This window comes from Mustela putorius, unplaced genomic scaffold, assembly GCF_011764305.1.
Source record: "Mustela putorius furo isolate JIRA1106 unplaced genomic scaffold, ASM1176430v1.1 tig00000594_pilon_pilon_pilon, whole genome shotgun sequence".
Classification (NCBI taxonomy): domain Eukaryota; kingdom Metazoa; phylum Chordata; class Mammalia; order Carnivora; family Mustelidae; genus Mustela; species Mustela putorius.
In genome coordinates, this window is record NW_025421427.1 from 642784 (window position 1) to 654350 (window position 11567).

General features: G+C 44.1%; 5 non-coding genes across 5 annotated transcripts; 3 read left to right on the top strand and 2 right to left on the bottom strand.

Moving 5' to 3' along the window:
- The first annotated feature begins 1109 nt into the window (after positions 1 to 1109).
- On the top strand, positions 1110 to 1182 carry TRNAR-UCG. The gene has a single exon. It is a non-coding gene; the product is annotated as a tRNA-Arg (tRNA).
- A 2888-nt stretch (positions 1183 to 4070) lies between these two features.
- Positions 4071 to 4152, top strand: TRNAS-AGA. The gene has a single exon. It is a non-coding gene; the product is annotated as a tRNA-Ser (tRNA).
- Positions 4153 to 4523: 371 nt separating this feature from the next.
- Positions 4524 to 4596, top strand: TRNAR-ACG. The gene has a single exon. It is a non-coding gene; the product is annotated as a tRNA-Arg (tRNA).
- Positions 4597 to 6041: 1445 nt separating this feature from the next.
- Positions 6042 to 6113, bottom strand: TRNAM-CAU. The gene has a single exon. It is a non-coding gene; the product is annotated as a tRNA-Met (tRNA).
- Positions 6114 to 7246: 1133 nt separating this feature from the next.
- Positions 7247 to 7318, bottom strand: TRNAW-CCA. Its single transcript has one exon. It is a non-coding gene; the product is annotated as a tRNA-Trp (tRNA).
- Between the last annotated feature and the right edge of the window lie 4249 nt (positions 7319 to 11567).

The following is an 11567-nucleotide window of genomic DNA, read 5'->3' on the forward strand; positions in this document are numbered from 1 at the left end:
GTTTCTAGATGGTTCTCTTCTCCTGGGGTCCACGTGGTGTGTCTTCCTCTGGTGTGTGTGTGTGCCAACCTCTTTTTATAAGGACACCAGTCATGCTGGGTCAGGGCCCACCCCTATGACCTCACCCTACTTTATGTATGTCTTTGGAAGCCCTGCCTCCAAATACAGTGACATTCAGGGGTGCTGGGGGTTAGGGCTTCAGCAAGTGAAGGCGGCTGGCTGTAGGACACGCAATCCCACCCCTAACAGGCAGTTTCCAGAAGAGCACCCCTGCTGACCATCCCTGAGCCTGGCCCTGGGGCATGAAGATGGAGGGTTTATGGGTAAATCTGACCACTTGGCCGACTCTTTGCTTTTTCCACGCAACTTAATTAGGATTCAGCTTTCTGGGATCTGACAAGTCATCTATCACACCTCCATGGGCCTCCCAGATAACAAACTACTGTTGCTGTGATCTCCTGTCCCCAGTTGTTTTTGTCCTAATTGAACTTCTCTGTTGGAGTTATTTTGAGCGGGGTTTCTGGAGTGTGCAGAAGTGAATTCTCTCATTTATCCACAATCTCTGCCTGCCTCCCCCCACCCCCAGCCCTTGGCTCAGGCGTCCCCTTCTCGATGTGGCCTTTTCTGCCAGATCCCTGTCCGAAGATAAAGCTCTTTATTACTGGTTATTGTCGCACCATATTCCCCTCCTTGGTGGTTATCTCAGTTGTAACTTTACCATGGTTTTTTGACCATTAGGATCAACTGATTTCTCCAATTAAACGGTGGGATTTCTTTTTTTTTTTTTTCCCCAAGATCTTTAAATTCCAGTTAGTTACCATACTGTCTAATATTAGTTTCAGGTGTAGAATTCAGCCATTCGTCCCATAAGTGCAATCACCCTGCTCATCACAACAGGCGTCTCCTGCATCCCCAGCCCCGTTTCCCCCAAAGCCCCAACCACCTCCCTCCGGGAAACCTCGGTGTGTTCTCCGGCTTAAAAGTCTAGACTGGAAGGTTTTTGGAAATGCCTTGGTTTATAGTGATAATTTCCCTTGGTGGTTTTTATACCGCCAAGATTATTTTCTTTCAACAAATTTTAGACATACATCCCCCTCAATTTGCAGGAGGACCACGTGGCCTAATGGATAAGGCGTCTGACTTCGGATCAGAAGATTGAGGGTTCGAATCCCTTCGTGGTTGTTAAGGGTCTTCTTTATTCTCCCTTTCAGACACTCGGGTGACCTCGGTGGTCCACTTTTCTCGGTTAAAGTCGGCAAACACAATCTTCTCCTTTTCACAATAACCTAATAGCTTCTTCACCCGGATTTGACTCCTCCAGCCCTCACTCTTTTCTCTTTGTTCCTTTGTTCCCCTTCTCCCCCGAGCGTCTGTCCCCCGACAGCAGCGCAGCCTCTTCTCTGGGGCCGCAGACCAGCCGCAGTGGCTTCTCGGAAATGCAAACTTTCCCGGCCAGCCGCCCCACCCGGTCCCTCTCAGCGCTCCCCTCCGCCCACAAAGTCAGGATCTTTGGGGCGCTGTCTCGGACCCGGGGTTCAGCCCGCGAGCCCGAGGAGTCCTGACGCCCGCAGCTGCCCGACGCCTCGCACCTGCCCACCTGCGCACCTGCATCCCCAGACTGCTATAACCGCGGGACGTGAAGCTGTCGTGGGAACACCAGGAAAGCCTGTGGGGGGTTGGGGAAAAGGCAGCGGAAAGGTCGAGCTTCACGATGCCCTCTAACAAATGTAGGGGAGTGGTGGGATTAGATGACTCCCCATCTGCGATCCCCAGAGAAATCAGACACTCAGCAAAAAGCTTTCACGATCTCAAAACCCTTAGGACCCTTAGGGGTTTGGGAAGCAGCGCGTGCAAGGTGTTAAAGGACCACCTCAAGATTACTTGCTGATTCCAAAGGGTAAAAGAAAGCTCCGAGGGACCCCTGACAAGTGCCTCCTCGAGTGACGTACATACTGTAGCGAGTAAGTCAAGCCCCAATTTTTAACAGAACTCTAATCTAACCAAAATAGACCTAATCGATCATTTTGACTTAACTTCTAGTTTGAAGAGGGTCAAGGAACAAATTGAAAGTTGCCTTAAGGAAACAATGAGCCGGATACGGAGAGTGGGACCTTCTACCAGAAGACGGGCTGGATTTTTTTTTTTTTTTAAGTCAATGTCAATAACAGCAACAATAAGCTGGCGCGAAGTTCTGAACTGAAACGGACCAAGGAAACATTACAAATCAAATGCAGTGCATGCATGAACTTTGACTCGATCCTGGTTAGGAACCCCAGCTCCGAAAAACATACTTAGAGAAATTTAAATAAGGCTGACATAGTAGATGTTTTTATAAAGAATCACCAGAGTTTTTCGTTATGATAATGGTATCCTAGTTATATAAGACATGGGCGTGGTTGATTCACGAGTACATTGTGATGTCCGCAAAGGAATTTTATATTCCCGAAGAATACGGTAGATAAGACTAATAGGGCAAAATGTTAACAGTTGTTGAATCGGGGTGGTGGGTATACAGATAATCCCTTACTTTTTCAACTTTTTTTACGCTTTAAAATTTTTGTAGTATAAGTTCCAATTTAAAAAAAAAAAAAAAGGTCTTGGAAGAAGCTGTCCTATTTAAACAGAGGCCCTAAAGAAAAGGCACAGAGCTCTCTCATTGCTGCCCCTCCTTGGATCTCTCCAAAAAACAACTTCCAGCAAGACAGAACTTTCTTCAGTTTCTTTCATATTCTGTGAGGCTTAGGTCTAGAACACCACACCCCTTTCCAACTTGGCTAACTCCTACACATCTTTCATATCTGAGCTTAAATATGATTCATCCCACATATAGTCATTGAGTACCCACTTACCCATCCAGAGGCAGCAAAGGTAGAGCTGGACACTTTCTTCATGAAACTTGAAGTCTAATGAGTGACTCTCCAGGCACTTATCTAAGATGTCGGGGCCTGGGGCTGAGCATGACTCCTAGAGGCTACTTGGCCCACGGGACCTCACTTGTCACACTCACTTGTAAATGTTCACTTCTATAATTGTTTCCTCTGGAAATCACTCAAGGAGCGGCTATACTTTTCTTGGTCTCCACTGAATAGCAGTACCTAGCAGAGTGCTTGGCATGTAATTGGGCTCAGAATAAAATTTTTGAAAGGATGAAGAAATGAATGAATGCTTTAAAATATTTTGAGCTTTACCAAAAAATAGGAGACAGGTTTCCCTTTGGAACATTTTGATGGGTTCCTCTTTCCCAAATTTAAAAATGATGCTTACAATAACAGCTGACATTTATTGAGTCCTTATTCCAGGCCCTGGATTACGTGTCTGAAGACATAGGGTATCTGTAAGGACATCTGTCGGATTATTTATTGAGGATAAAGTTTCTACTTGAAGCATGAGCAACCTGGAGAGGCAGAGGGAGAAATAGACTCCCTGCCCAGCGGGGAGCTCAATGTGGGGCTCAATCCCAGGACCTCAGGACCATGACCTGAGCCAAAAGCAGATGCTCAACCAACCCACTGAGCCACCCAGGCACCCTAGTTTTCACATTTCTATTTATAAAATGTATTTTTCATCTCAAAGCATTTGATATTTGTGTTTAATTATTAATATTTTCCCAATCATTTAAATGGCTTAGTATATAAAGAAATATTTAGCCTCACCTGGCAATCACCAAAAGGGTTTCTACTAGGATCTAGCCAATCAAATCGTTTGTTTTAAAACAACCAATGGGTTATATGTGTATGTTTTTAAGTGGTATATAACAGAAGTTTAATATAGATTTCTAAACATTAAAAAAAGTACCTACTTCAGCAAGAATATGAGGTTTTTTAAAGGATCATTTAAAGGGGATAATTTAAAGAGAATTATTGCAACATATGGCGGATTTGTTTTCTAGAAAAGACCCAATGAGCATTCTCAATTTACCATGTGCTGGAATGGAAGTTGGTTGATTCCTCTTTGGTTTCATTAACGGGGATTCTTTGCTTCCCTCTCTTGTATTACTAAATCCTGAAGTAGTCTAGAATACATGATATATACGGTAACATGGAGGAGATCGAAAAACGCTCGAGGAAGATGTAGTCGTGGCCGAGTGGTTAAGGCGATGGACTAGAAATCCATTGGGGTCCCCCCGCGCAGGTTCGAATCCTGCCGACTACGATGGTTTGCCCTTTTACATATTTGCACCTTCTCCGCTCGGTGTAATTCATCTTCAACCACAGCCTACCTTTTTTTTTTTAATTAATTTATTTTTTACAGCCTACTTTTAAACATTAGAACATTCCCTCAGACTTTTTCAGGTTACATCAAAATGGAGTTCTTATTGACCACGAAAGAATCACTGTATGAGTGAACAAAAGCAAAGGAATCAACAGAACTCTTTTGTTTGAATTCTAAGGTTTTAGGGTTGGAAATCCTGGTAATAAGAAAAAAGGAAGTCGAAAGAAAAGATTTCACACATTCATATTTAGAGCAACATAGCAAATCGACTACTTCCTTTTTCTATAAGTGTAAGTAACAGAAGGATGTATGGGCCAGTGGCGCAATGGATAACGCGTCTGACTACGGATCAGAAGATTCCAGGTTCGACTCCTGGCTGGCTCGTTATTTTGGCTGTCCTCTTTCAGGTCCCCAATTCTCATCTATTTTAGGTCACTATAATTATACATATAAATTTTCTTTTTAAATTTCTTTTGTAACATCATTTTACACAAAGTGACAAAATTGTTAACAATACAGCCACCCGTGATAATTCTCTACTCATTTCTTACATATGTAAATTTTCTTTAAATCACATCATTAAATTGATTGTTTTCAAAATTGACTAGTACTCACATTAGATGATAAAAACTTACAAGAAGGAAGACCTTTCATTCTTTGAAAGTAAAAATTGGGAGTTTTGCAGAGACTATTTCTAAGTACCAATTCTTTTCCTCTCTCTTTCTTTCAAGATGTACTTTTTCGGAACAGTTTTAGGTTCACAGCAAAATGGAGAGGAAGATATCACCTGCACTGGGCCCCCCCACTCCCCCATTATCAACATCCCCCACTAGAGTGGCACATTTGTTACAATTGATGAACCTACTTTGACACACTGTAATCACCCAAAGTTTATAGTGTACATTACAGTTCACCCTTGGTGTTACAGTTCTGTGGGTTTGGACAGATGCAAGATGAAATATATCCATCGTTATAGTATAGCGCAGTGCATTTTCACTGCCCTTCCCCCACATCCTCTGAGCTCTCTGGGCTCTGCCTATTGATTCTTTCTCTGCCAAACAGCCTGACAACCGCTGATCACTCCGGGTCTCACCATAGGTTGGGCTTTTTCAGAGTGTCATATATTTGGAATCATATATTATGTAGCCTCTCAGCTTGACTTCTTTTACTTAGTAATATACAATTAAGTCTTCTCCATGTCGTCTAATGGCTTGATAGCTCATTTCTTGTTAATGCTGAATAATATCTCATTATCTGGGTGGACCACAATTTATTCATCCATTCACCTACTGAAAGGCATCTTGATGGCTTCCAAGTTTTGGCAATTACAAATAAGCGGCTATAAATATCTGTGTTCAGGTTTTTGTGTGGACATATATTTTAACTCCTTTGGGCAAATAACAAGTAGTGCAATTGCTGGGTTGAATGCTAAGAGTATGTTTAATTGTGTAAGGAACTGGCAAACTCTTCCCCCCTGGCTGTACCATTTTGTACTCCCATCAGCAGTGAATGAGAGTTCCTGTTGCTCCGCATCCTTACGAGCCTTTGATATCAGCGTTCTGGATTTTGGACATTCTACAAGTGGTGTTGTGGTATCTCACTGTTGTTTCAGTTTTTATTTCTCTCATGAACTATGATGTGGAGCACCTTTTTGTATGTTAATAAAATATGCCGATGGGCTTATCTGACACCACCAAGATCCGTATGGCATACTGCAAATTTCGTTGGGGTTTTTTTCTACCCTTTTCACATAGACATAATTTAAAGAGTCAAACCTTTCACAAGATTAAATCTCTTCTTTCTCGCCGTGGGGAGAAAAGGGTCATGCCTAGCAGAGGATGGTTTCGATCCATCGACCTCTGGGTTATGGGCCCAGCACGCTGCCGCTGCGCCACTCTGCTACGGGAACTAGCGGCCTCATAGTTAATACCCAGCTCTTCCCTGATTTGTCTACCCCACCCCCACCCCCGTTTTTTTCTTCAATCCATAAAAATTTAAAAATGGGTTCTCATTTTCCCCTTCGGAGTAGTGATTTGTCGCTCAGCCTGAACTAACTCCTAAGAGAAGGGTTAAAGAAGAAATGGAAAAAGGTTATTGCGGATATGTTTCCAAGGCTTGCTTAGATGGGACAACTGTTACCGCACGCTGCGTGAACGTGTACATGATAACACAATGTCCGCTGAGATCCCAAATGCCGTGTCTTAAACTTATTGTTACACAAAATGTGATGTGTGACGGTGATGACGTAAATGTGCTTTCCCTTTTTTCCATGTTGTAACGCGATGGTTCATGATCTGTTGATGGGGGGCGGAAGTCTGGAGCCCCAGGTGAGAGCAAGACACACATTCCTGCACATAATCCTGACACAGAGTTTTAGGGGATTCACGGAATTTCTAGCCCAGCAGGCTTTGTCTCATTCCTTGTAGTCTCAATTTGACAAACAAAACTGTGTTCAGGTTTTCCGGGTCTGGAAAGGAACTGACCTCTTCTGTGATTTGAAGTGGTAAGAAATCCCAGAAAGCCAAGGGTGGGCTGGCTAGGGGACCTCTCCAACATGGAAAAGCTGAGCCAGGTGTGCAGCAGGTGAGCGGAAGTCACCTACTAGAAGCAGATTAGTTGTCTGAAAAGATCTGCCAAGGTTCGGAAGTTTAGAAAGATATGTGGATGAAGAAATGGGTCTGCGAGCTCAGAAGCGAAGGTCGGCAGCTTTGGGATTATTAATGGACGAGTTGGTGAAATTCAGAATATTTGCAATAGAAGAGTAAAAATGTCTCTATGAGCTTCCCAAAAAAGCCCCAAAATACAACCTCGATATTGTATGCTGCCAATTATTTACTTTTTAAAAGTATTTCAATGAGGATAGCCAAGGTGAGAGAAAGCAGGGAAGGTACCTCTCCGTTCCTTCTTGTATCTCACTGTTTTAAAAGTATTTAAATGAGGATAGCCAACGTGAGAGAAAGCAGGGAAGGTACCTCTCCGTTCCTTCTTGTATCTCACTTTCCAGACCTGGACCTTCCCCAGACGCTAAAACTACTGACCCCGACGTGATTTGAACACGCAACCTTCTGATCTGGAGTCAGACGCGCTACCGTTGCGCCACGAGGTCCTCGAGGGCACCCCCGATTTCTTTACCTGTCAGCCTGATCCATGAAATTAATCCTCTGCGCGCGGTGAAGATCACGTAGGTGAATAAATATAGTGCCTGGCTGCCTCCTCGATCAAAATGCTGTCCCTCCGATCACTCCCGGATTCGGCTTCCCAATTGCTTCTATTTACAGCCCTTCCGATCCTTTTTCATTCCTGTTTTTCTCTAGATACATTAAAAAAAAAAAAAAAAAAAAGATGTTTGGAGGAGTTTCGTTGGTTTTTGGTCTTTTTAGAAAAATGGACATTTTGTCTTTTTAGAAATACGGCTATTTATTGAAGGGCGAGGTAGGGGAGGTAGGGGAGGTAGCAAAGAAAAATCACGTGTCCTCTCTCGCGTCTGTCCGGGCGACCCGGGCGAAGTTCGAGTTTGCTTCCTGAGCGCAGACTGCAGCTGGTGCGGAAGGAGGTCGAGGCGGGGGCAGCGCGGTGTGAGGTTAGGGACCTGGAAGAGGGATGTGTTGGAGCCCGCAGCACTGGGAGCTGGGAAGAACCGGCCTTTCAAAACCGACCTTTCAGAAAGTAAACCACCAAAGGTTTGGGAGAATCTGAGGCCTCTTACCAAAAAATGGGTGTACAAGCGTGCTGCTGCCGGAAAATTCAGCGTGATCGATGTTAGCTGAGAGTTGTCGTTTATACTTTCCTCACCTCCCTGTAAAATGGGGATAGTAACAGTAGTGCTACTGTTACTGCACATACATGTCATGTGCCCTAAATGAGTTTATATATTTATTTATGTTTAGAATGATGTCTACAGGGCTCACAATAAGCTCTCAATAACGGTAACTGGGGTGTCTGGCTGTCTCAGTGCAGAGAGCACGCAGCTTATCATCTGTGGGTTGTGAGTTCAAACCCCATGGCAGGTGTAGAAGTTATTAAACAAGTAGATAAACTCTGAATAAATGTCAGTGTAACTACTATCACTATAAAGCTTGGTAAAATCCTTTTAAGTAACCTCTACACTCAACGTGAGGCTCAAACTCACAACCTCAAGATCAAGTGTCACACACTGCACCCACTGAGCCAGCCAGGTGCCCCTAAGGCTTGCTGGAATTCTTAAAAGCATTTACACACATCACCAGCCTGGTTTGGCAGAGACTGTGTAAAATGTACGTTTGTCACTTGTTAGTTTCTTCCATGGATTTAGAGTTCGCTGTCATCAAACAGAATCAAATGAACTGGCTTATATCAAATAGTAGAACTATTTTTTTATATATACATAAGTAAAAATTTTTTAAATTAGTAAAAAAAAAAAAAAAGCTCTGTATTGGAGTGGTTTGGGATAATATTTTTAAATTAAAGTGTTATTCATCCTCACAAACACATTCCCAGAGCATCTCACCCCTTGCTTTGTTTTGCTGCAGGCGTAGCACTTTCTTTCCTGGAGACCCATGGTCCCAGGCGTTGCAGACTTGGTTTTGCTAATTACTCTATTCCAATCTAAGTCTTCAGGCAAGTGAATTTTCAGGATCCCTCCCAGCCAGGGTCTTAGCACCAAATCACCTTTATAGTTTATTTTGATCTTGAGCCTCGGTTCTGATAGCTGGCATTGTCTTTGTGTCCAAGTTTTCTGTTTCTACTTAGTACCTATTCCAGAAACTTGGATCTAGTCCTGGAGAGCTAGGTCTTGAGTAAGGAATAAGCCCTTTGGTTCTGGCCAGGCCCCTCCCACAGACCATCTCCTGCCCACCATCACCCACCTGCCAACAGACTGCCACCGTTTCAGTAGCTTGCCAGAGGCTCCAAATGTCTTTGTTCCCGTCACACACCTCATTCATGAGATCTTCACACCCTCTTTAACAAGATACATTGCTGAAATCTCCTGACTGCTCACCTGAACACCGACCACCCCGCCACCTCCTCTGAGGGGTCGCCCCTCTTGGCTGGGTTCTCTCCTGGTTCCTCACCCTCAAGCCTCCCCCACCTGCTGGGCAGGCCAAGTTTCGGGCTGCTTCTGCCATGTCAACATAAATTTGTGTTTGGGGTGGAAAACGAGGTCAAGTGTAATTCTGTGTGTTTAAAACTAAATTGAAAGATTCACACCCATTATGGTGGTTATTACCAAAAAAGAAAGACAAGGGACATTGGGTGTTGGCAAGATATGGACAATTTGGCACTCTTTTGCATCACTGGTGGAAATGTACAATGACGCAACCACTTTGGAAAACGGTATAGTGGTTCCTTGAGAAATTAAACATAGAATCACCATATAGACCAGCAATTTTACTTCAAGGTGTATAATCAAAAAGGTTGAAAGCAGGGACTCAGACACTGTACTTGTGATATTTTACTGGAGAATTCCATTTACATGGGGGTTCCTGGAATAGTCAAATTCAGAGACAGAAGGTAGAATGGTGGTCACAGGGACTGAGAGGTGGAAATGGGGAGTTGTTTAATGGGGACAGAATTTTAGTTTAAGATGATAAAAAGTTCTGAGAATGGATGGTGATGATGTTTTCACAGCAATGTCATTGCTCTTCTTGCCACTGAATTTACACTTTAAATTTGTCAAAATGGAAAACTTGGTTATATATATTTCACTACAATAAAAAAAATACAAAACTCATTAAAAAAGAAAGGCAGAGGGCACACATAAGGAGGAACTGGAGGTTAGAAAAGACAGCCACATAGGGGCAACATGATGACTTTTCACTGTCCCCTTTTTGGATGCGAAAAATGACACACTGGGTGTGTTGTGGGTAAGGTTGGCGTCTCCCCACCCGCCTTCCTTTCTGTGCTCTGTCCCTGCCGCACTGGCCTCAGTAAGGGAAAAATCACGGAAGTTTCTTTGTGAAGGGAGGCAATGTCTTCTTCACCCTTACTTCCTTAGTGCATCTCTTTAAAAAAACAATATGTTCAATATGAGGTCACACTTTTTGATTTTACAATTCCCTTTCTGCCCCTTGGCTGTAAACCCATGCCATTCATGAGCTATACAAAAGATACAAGGTATATCCTTTGGGGGGGGGGATAGAACTTTGAATGGATACATTTTACCAGGCAAATTATTTTTAACTGTATAAATTTGTGTGAATTCTTTCCAGAATTTTCAGCACTTTTGTGCTACCTTATACACCTGTAAATGTGATAGTGTTTAAGTAAGTCATAAATTGGATTCCCTCTTCTAATTGGTATAGAGATATCTTTTGTTGGCAGGATTAGTTAATTTCCGCAATATCTCCCTGCTCCAGGCTGGTCCCACCTCAGGGCCTTTGCACTTGCTGTTCCTGCTGCCTGGGCTGTTCTTTCACCAGATTTTTTCAGAGCATGTCCCCTCACCTTTGAGGTCTTTGCCAGCTTCCCCGTCCACTCTGATCAAAGCTCTATGCCTCCCTCTCTGCACACCTCTCCTCCTAGCTTTCTTGTTCTCTGTAGTATTTAGCAGCCTCTAGCGTACTATATGTTTTATTCATACATTTATTTATTACCTATCAAAACTAACTAAATTAAGAGCCAAGACACAGCCACTTCAGGGCTCTGTGTGGGAGGTCCGCTTGCCCTCCACATTGTATATTCCCAGGGGTTACCACACCCCCTCCCCACCACATCAGGTGTACTGCTCCCTACAGAGAACAAACACTAGGGAGTTTACCCACAGGGTTGGCAGCCGCTCGGGAAAGCAGACTCTCAGACTGGCTACACATCTTTCCCTTGGTTGTGGATCTCCTGTGATCCAGAATAAATGGTACATTATTGCGGCAGAGGCTGCTCTTGTCGGTTTATCAAAGTCCGTTTCCTTTTCCCGTTGGAAACACACCTGTCTCATCCCACTCAGGGAGCGAGAGCAAAGACAGCACAGACTGGGGAGCTGAACAACCAACGTTTCTTTCCCACCGTTCAGGAAGCTGGGCGTCCCAGTTCCTCCAGATGGCAATCGAGAGCCGGCGACTCTTCGCCTCGCGGGCACAGCTCAGAATTCTCTTCATCCCCTAAGTGCGATACAGTTCCGAGGAAACAGGGAGCCCCTGCATTAACTCCTGAGTTTGTGGCCCACAGAATCCAAACAGATTCACGGGATCTTCTAATTCTATTACAACGTTCTTGCCGGCAAAACCCCCGTCTTTCAGTTCTTAGGATCCTCACGGTGTGTAGCCCTTGGCTTGTGCATTGCCAGGACCCTTCTCTGATCTCCCGGCACAGGTGGCTTGCTCCGCGGCGCGGTGCGCGTGCAGACACGTGCAGCGGCCACTAGGGGGCGGAGAAGCCTAAAA